Below are 8,795 nucleotides of genomic sequence, written 5' to 3' on the forward strand. Positions count from 1 at the left end.
TCATCTCCGAGGTGAAGGGTTTTATGCCCTCTGTCCCCGCGATGGGGGTCCAGGGCTGCTAGGTGCCTGCTGCCCACCTGCCCCATTCCCACTCGGCGTAGATTACAGCCTGCCCCTCGCCGCTGCGACCCAATCCTGCAACCATAATCCACTGCAGCAGCAACAGCAGCAGCTTCCGTAGCAAAGACCTGGCTGACAAGACCCATATTCTACGTTGCACAAGACTCAGTTGGGGTCTTCTGTAGAGCCTCATTTGATGAGTGAATGAGGGAGGGAGTGAGTAATCTCTTGTGTAATAAAATCCATTCTTCACTACTTGAATGGCGATTATTCATAGATGCGTTCATTGCCTTCTTCTCATCACCACCATATTTTTATCAGTGTGGGTATAAAGAATTGAACTTTGAAAATTTGTGTGATAATTTTGGTTTTAAGTTGTAATACAAGAATGCATTTCGAAAATGATAATTGTAGAGTAAATATGACTGTGTGGTCCATTTATTTTTTAATGATTATATATATATATATATATATATATCTATATATATATATATATATATATATATATATCAAAATATGATTTTAAAATACTTGAGATTAACTTTACTTATATACAAAGATTTTCCAATAAAAATAATATATACCTTAAAATAGTTCGTTTTAAAATTATTTTTTATAATTAAAATATTCACAATAAGTTTTTAATATATATATATATATATAACCAGTAAATCAATTTTTAAACTGTTTAGTCTCTATTTTTATTAATTAATAATACTGTTATGTCTTTGTTAATAATCAGTTGTTAGTATCTGATTGTATACTAACTTTTGATGATATCGACTTTATATTGTATTTACATATGTTTGAAATACAATATAAACTAATTTCGAGATAAATTGCAAATTATGCTTTTTGACAATGTAATTTTTTATTTTTAAACTAACTAGTTTTACTTTTACATAAGTTTTTCTTATTCCATCACAATACTTCTCCATCAATGAGCATGTTTGTCATAAACTATGTGCACAAGATTCTTTTTCATTGCATCTTATAGTAATTGCATATATTCCACTTAAATGAAATCAAATACTAAAACATTAACCTTGAAAAACCAAAAAGCATAATACTAAACAATTTTCACATCAAATCTACGGTCAATCAAACACAGCAAAGAAGCAAACATTAAAAACCTAAACCTAAGACTTGCCATTTGTGTTAGCATGTTATAATGTTTAAATTTTTATTTTCTTTCTAATGTTGTTGTCAAATTATTCTTCCTCCAAACTAAGGGTACACTTTTTATTGTTTGTGTTTTTATTTATATATATATATATATATATATATAAGAAAGGAATGAGTAAAAGAGTGCAACAGAAGCAAGAGAGACCATGAAAAAAAGTTATGTAAAGGGGGAAAAAGTAAAAAGAAAAGAAGGAAAAAGGGAAAGGAATAAAAAGGAAGGGAGAAGGGAGGCACCAAGGGTGTGGGAGTTTAGGAGTCAACATTGGAGCACCATGTGTGGCAACCTCTCCTCCACATGATGGTTTGCTTCTTGCCCCTCAAGGGGATGTTGTCCTTTTGTGGCTTCAAGCCCCTCTCTCCTCTCCCTTTGCCTACAAAGACCTGGAAAAATATTATATATATATATATATATATATATACAATTAGACCCAACACCCAAGTAAATATATATATATATATATATATATAGAGAGAGAGAGAGAGAGATACACTTTATGGTGCTCCTGAATGTGTGGTTCATTATTAGAAATTAAGGATATATATAGTTATATAAATATGACTAACAAGTTACGTGTATTTTTTTAATCTCTGTGAATAAGCAATGGCTAAAGCAAAGGATGAGGTGGCAGTAGTGGGAATGAGCCCAACTCATCCCCACCAAAATCCACGTAATCTCAAGATTCAAATGCATTATAAATAGATTTAGTTGTTCTAAGAAAAATGTAGGGCTTACTAGATATCAGATTCAGGTAGCACAGCTTATGGGACTCATCCTGGACACTTGTACCCACTTCATTAATTTAGACCACATTGTTTTCTTACATAAAAAGTTTAATGATTACCATAATAGTTGCAATGGAAAGAAATAAGACGTCTTAAATATTGTAATGTAATTTTCATTACTGATTTATGATTTTAGTTTTTACTAAGTACAAGTGAATGACATGTTAAAAATGTATGTATATATATATATATATATATATGTAAGTTGGATCCTTTTTGTTAAGGAATGTGTAGTGCTTGCTTTTAATTTGATCTTCTTAGATGATCTTTTTGAAGATTGAAGGGTAGAGGGTGAGGCATATGAGTGAGAATGTACAAAGCAACCTTGAGGGTTTTAAAATTTTGGTTTTGGGATTGTATTGCTTTTTGGTAGTCACACATGCCTTGTGTTATACAAGAATAAACTTCGATTAAAATCCTTCCACTCTTAACTTCCTAGAGGATATTTCAAATCAAAAAAAAAAAAAAAAAAAAAAAAAACAGATGAAATTAAATTTTGAATTCGAATTTTAATTTCAAATTAAATAAAACTCATATCATGCTTTTTTTAAACTATTTACAAACAAAGTTATGTAGTTCTTCATCTCTAGGCAATCCAAGCAAGCAATCCATTGAATAGTTAAATTATCAGTTTTCAATCGTTTCAATTGAGGGTTGATGTATTTTTTCAGAGAGTGTGCATTAGTTTGTGGCAATTAAATTATCTGTCATCAATTCTAGATGATGATTTCAAATCTTTCTGACAACAAAACTAACAAGTACCTAAGGGTTTCAACCAGATTTTATCACGACCATTACATTAATATTTTATTTTTATTAACAATGAGAACAAGAATAAATACAAATTTTGAGTCACATTTTTATTGTAATATCAGTAAAAACACACATATAGAAAAAATTATTAGTGTTGTGCATGGAACTTTAAAAATTACAATACAATCAGAAATAACTCTTTAAATTTAGTTTTCAACAGAACACTATATATATATATATATATATATATAATACCATATCATATCATAGCATATCATAGCATATCAAATAATAACAAAGATTGAGATCTGTGAACAGGAATTAGCAAAACATACCCTAGTATTGGAAGAATTCAAAAATCAATAAAATAATAATAATAATAATAATAATAACTAATGCCTTGCTAATGGTTATTTTCCCATCTCATTTTCCAAAGAGACGATGCCCTAGAATCCATCAAAAGCAGTTGCTAAGCCTTCATATGCAATGGAGTGGCAACATTGTAATAGAAACAAAGAAGGGGAAGAAGGGGAAGGGCAAGGGAGATGACTCATAAGGCCTTGTAAGTGCTAGTACAAGGAGGTCAATTTCCATGGCAACCAATTATTAATGGAGGGGAGACGGGCAATGCCACAAAGGAAGAGTCCCTATCATCTTCTAACAAACACCCCCTTCACGTCACGTTATAGTGATCCTCCCTTTCATCTCTCCCCTTCTCCTTGCTCTTCCTTGACTTCGACTTGCTAGGCCTTTGTGGGGTATGAGAGGGGCCTTGTTGTTGATGATGTAGTAGTGGAAGTGGAACTAGGGTGTAGGTTTTGAAGCGAGTAGAACTAGATGTAGAATGAGCTCCTAAGCATCCCTCCCTAGGGAAGAGGACATGTATGATGTGTCCTTGTCCTCTCAGCCTGCTACCATCAATGCCAATTGCCTTGCCATACAATGCACCCCATCGTGGTGCAATGCCCATGGTACTCCTTTGATTGTGATTTTTTATTCTTATACAGATATATATATATGTATATATGTATGTATATACATGTATGTATAAGAATAATAGATTTAAATTAAGAGTTATGTTTTAAGATAACTTTGATATACATTGTTTTATATTAAACAACTTTTGTTGAGTATTCACAAATATGTTTGTGTGTGACTCTAACTATTATTATTTTTCAAAAATTATGAATTAGTTTATAGTTTATTTTTCAAGATTATGTGTAAAATATGCAACTGTGTATATGCATGTTGCAATGTGTTATTGACATTTAGTTTTACAAATTATGATCTTGAATAGTTAAAAAACTATGGAACTTGGTGGTAAAATCATATATCTCAATGCATATTGACAGCTAAAATAGCCATGAAAATATTTAAAATTCAATTACAAAATAATGATTGTGATAAAATAAAATAAAAAGTAAATGTTTCCTTTTACAGAAATGAAGCAAATAGTGAAAATGCTTCAGAATATCCTTTCATGAAAAATCTCATGTATTTCTACATTGAAACAATGAGAAACTAGCAACCAATCAAATCCATTGAATTCACTGAAAGTGGGTTGGATTGTGATGCCATCCTCTTCCAAAAAGGTGAAGTGGTGAGTATAAGAAGGAACCACATTTTTTTGAAGTTTGAGTCAAAGGCTCCGAAGCAAGCAAGCACACTTGTGCACAAGAGGATGACATTTTTATGAGTGATCTACGAGTAGCCCCTCACACCATCCTCATTTGCCAAAGTTGATCTCAATTCCCACCCAAAATATTAAAAAAAAAAAAAAAAACATTGTTAATGGAGTATCCACCCACATTTCATTCAACACAAAAATGGGAGACAAAGGAGAAAGGATGGATATGGGCAAACCAAAGAGAATGCACATGGACAAAAATGGATGGATGGATGAAATTATGGATGAATGGATGAAAGTGTGGATGAAAGTATGGATGGATGAAAGTATGGATGGATGATGTAGATGGATGAATAGAAGGGGAGAAGGGAAACGAAAACATGATGGTGGGTTCATGTGTGCCTTCATGATGCATGGGTTCTGTCTGAACCTTAGGCTTCAAACTTTGTGTGCATGAAGTGGTCTAATCTGAAACCCTAAAACAAGGTAAATTTTTTGACTGTAGGAATGGTATTTTCCTCTTTTTTTTTCTTTCTAACAATGGGAATTTTAAAACCTTGCATTAAGCTTGTGAATTTTAACATGGATACGTGAAAGCGTGTAAATAAATCCTCATTGTGTTTAAGTGTTTTAGTGATTGTGTTTTTTTGGCAGGCAAGATGAAATACCATAGTGTTAGTGGGTTTGAACCTTGCCAATACAATTGAACAGGATAGGTGTGGTATGGAATGGTGGCTGTGCATGCAATGTAATACACACACACACACAAGCAAACCTATTCCACCTCAGCTATATGTCATTTTATTTATAATTTCATATTGACATGCATATCTTTTTTAGAACTAGAGGGACAAAAGAATGGACCAATTGTCCACAAACTTCCCAGATGATGATCACAGGGTTGTGCAGGCTCAAAAGAAGTTGAAGAAAAGCCAAAAGCCTCTCATGAGTAAGCATTGACAATAGTAAAGGGGAAACAAACACAAAACAAAAAAAATAAATTGTTTTTAAAAATAAAACAAGGAGTACAATGTCACTTTCTTTCCTCAAGAGCCAAATCTCCTCTTCCTTATATGCACGTGAGTGTTTGTATACATAAATCAAACAAAAATGGATTAGTAAGTAACAATGATTGACATTGGATACAATGTACATACTTCAACATTAGTATAGGCATATATCATGCACGGCTGTGTGGAAAATAAACTACAAAAAAATGGCCCAAAGAATCATTCTGATTGTGGTTTTACAATAGAGTATTGTATTTAGAAAATTTTCAACATCATGGATTACGAATGATCAACTGAAACTCCCCCCGCCCCCCCCCCCAATAAAAGTAGTAACTATCAAAAAATTCCAACCTCTATCAACACCTTTAGAATTCAATACAAGTTGCCCTTAACTGAGCCATAATGCACACTTGATATGCAGTGCTTGCATCAACAATGATTGATCAGATTCGTAATCACATCAATTTAATCTCTCTCTCACACACTCAACGACAAAAAATAAGAAATAAAAGCAAAGCTGAGCAGAGCATAGCAAGCACAACATATAAAATAATAACAATATTATCAACAAAGAATGCCAATCTGGGTTTCATTTATTTTTCTGTGATTTTTTGTACAAAGAAAGGAGGTTTTATTCATGGGTAAGCATAATTTTTATCTATTTTTTTCAAATATTTTATTTTCATGTGAGAATCTGAATGGGGGGGGGTGGGGGGGACATGGGGATCATATCTGATTTTGCAAATTATGCCACTCCGTCCCATTGTGGCCTCTCAAAGTGCCGCGCTTTTAATGCCTTTCATTGTCCCAACCGGAGTGGACACCCCCCCCCTCCTTTCCATTTGGTGGTAGTAGTCTCTACAGTAGTAGTAGTAGTGTTTCCAGAGTAGCACTTGCAAGTAGGGTGTACCCCCCCACCTCAATCCCTAGTACCATTTCATCCATTATTATTCATCCATTGTGATATTCATTCATCCATTTACCTTGGGGGGGGGGTGCGTTAGTTACCTTCCACCAACTCTGCTTTTTGGGAGCTGTCGCAGATGATCCCCTTTGCACCCTCAAGGGTTCTTTTCTTTTATCTTTATTTTTTAAATTTATTTATTATCATTATCACCGCCTTCCCTTGTTCCTTCATTCCTTTTTCCCTTTCCTTTTGCCTTTTTCTTTCCGTTTTTAGTCATCTTGGGGGGTTTGGGGGTCAACCAGTGAAGTAACATGTTTGAATTGCCCTCCATGCAATCCCCACAAACAACCACACTCCTCACCCCCAACTCCCCATCCCCTTACTCCTCCTTTCTTTGTACTTATGTCGTTTGTTTGATTGTTTAATTGTTGGATATGTTTTGAAAACAATGCCTTGTGTTATGTGCCTAAAGTTATGCCTTTATTCTACTATGTGTGTTTGGTTTTGATATAAGTGGTGTAATCCAATAAATATATATATATAGAAAGAAAATAATAATAATAAATAATGTTGAGGGAAGAATTTATTTAAATAAAAAAAATATATATATCTGGAATTATTATCTTTAATAATTTCGTTTATTTTCCATTATAATTTCAATTTCCTTGTTCTCTGGAGAAGAAGTCAACTTTACTAGTTTATTTATTGTGGTGATATGCTGAAATTCAGAGTGAAAATGAGGAGACAAAAGAAATTTGCAGATTTGAATGCTCTATCAAAGTATTTACCAGAGCCACATGAGATTTAATAGATGTTTCCTTCTTCAGTATTTATTTCATTTACATGAGGAGGGTGGAGGATTCACCTTAAAATCCATCCTTCTACTATCCATCCATCCATTGCCTCTAAAGGCTGAGAGCACCCTTCTCAAAGCAATAGTTTGAAATAAAAACAAAAAACACAAAAAACAAAAAATACAGAAAAAAAAAAAAAAAAAAACTCCCATCAAAGTTATAGAATGAACCAGCCAACTAATTGTCCTGTAGTGGCCACTTCTGACAATGACCTATTTTCAGAAAATACAAGCATCACTTGGGTTACTCATTTGGTACATGGGCCAAAATGCCCCCCATCATTATGTAATCATGTTAAGTGCCAAATTTCCACTTAAAATAAACAAATCTAAGAATAACAACAACGAGGTCAATTCTTTGAATAACAGGAGAAAAAGAGGGGGTTGTTATTGTGGTTTGCCTTGTTGAAGGTCCGTGATGGGGTGCAAGATTAGGATCCCGTTTTGTGGAAGCTAAGGCTCTTGGAATGGCATTGACAAAGGATATCCTTGGAATGGCATTGAAAAAGGTTTTGTATGAGGTGGTCGGGGTTTCATGATGTTTTCTATGATGAATTCAAATCAGGCTCACAAAATTGGCCCCTCATAATTGGTCACATGCAAAACCAAGAGAAGCAAGAAGGGGAGTTACATTCAATGCCTGACTCTATGCCATAAGCTGTCTTCAAATAATTATACCCCCCCCCCCCGGCTTCACTCCATCCAAACCATTGGTAGCATCATGTGATTGTGTCAAAAGAATGAGTGAAAGAGCAGCTCCTATTTTTCACTTGATCCTTTACTTTCAAGGCAGTGGTGAGAGGGTCAACCTTGTTGTCTGGAGCCTTGTGGAGCTTCAACCAAGAATGGCTGAATCAATGAGACTGCTGCTGCTGCTGCTGCTATTGCTGTTCCCTCAGCAACCAGTTGTACCAATGCGGCGTGGTAAATCCTGAAGGGGTCCCACACAAAAACAACAATAATAGGTTGAATGAGCCCAAGCCTCCCTGTGTGCAAAGCCTCAGTGCATGATTGCCGAAGCAGAAGCCCAGAGGTGGGGGATGGGTACAGAGTTAATAAGACAAAACCAATCCAGCAATCGTTCCAGCCAGAACTGACTCTTTGTTTTCCTCGGGGGAAAACAACAACAACACCAGACCGACACGATCATGAACTCCACACTACATACGCTTCCGATAGAGAGCAGTAACAATCGCCAGATGAATAGTGGATTCGAAAGGATAGTCGAACCCACTCAATCCTCAAGCGCTATGGGGGCTTTGACTTGGATATCACACACAGGTTGGGTAAGATGACGCTCATGATCACACATCCATCACCATGTCTATTTCTTCCAGAACATTCCACCGGGAGAAAAAGAAGCAAAACGGAGGCCGAGGCAGAGCATATGCAATGTTGCTGTGGAAAGAGAAAGACAGTATTGATAGGAACTTTCACAGCAGGACCCTCAACCTAGTCCGTCTCACTAGAACAGTGGTATATAAATGGAACGTTTGAGATCCGCCAGTGTATTGATGACAAAGAGCTCAATCAAGGAATTCTCAAACTATCGTCCATCCTGTGTGTGAGTGTGTGTGTGTGTGTGGACATATACATGTCTCTCTCTCTCTCTCTCTC

The sequence above is a fragment of the Physcomitrium patens genome, chromosome 26, assembly GCF_059467195.1.
Source record: "Physcomitrium patens ecotype Gransden chromosome 26, ASM5946719v1, whole genome shotgun sequence".
Classification (NCBI taxonomy): domain Eukaryota; kingdom Viridiplantae; phylum Streptophyta; class Bryopsida; order Funariales; family Funariaceae; genus Physcomitrium; species Physcomitrium patens.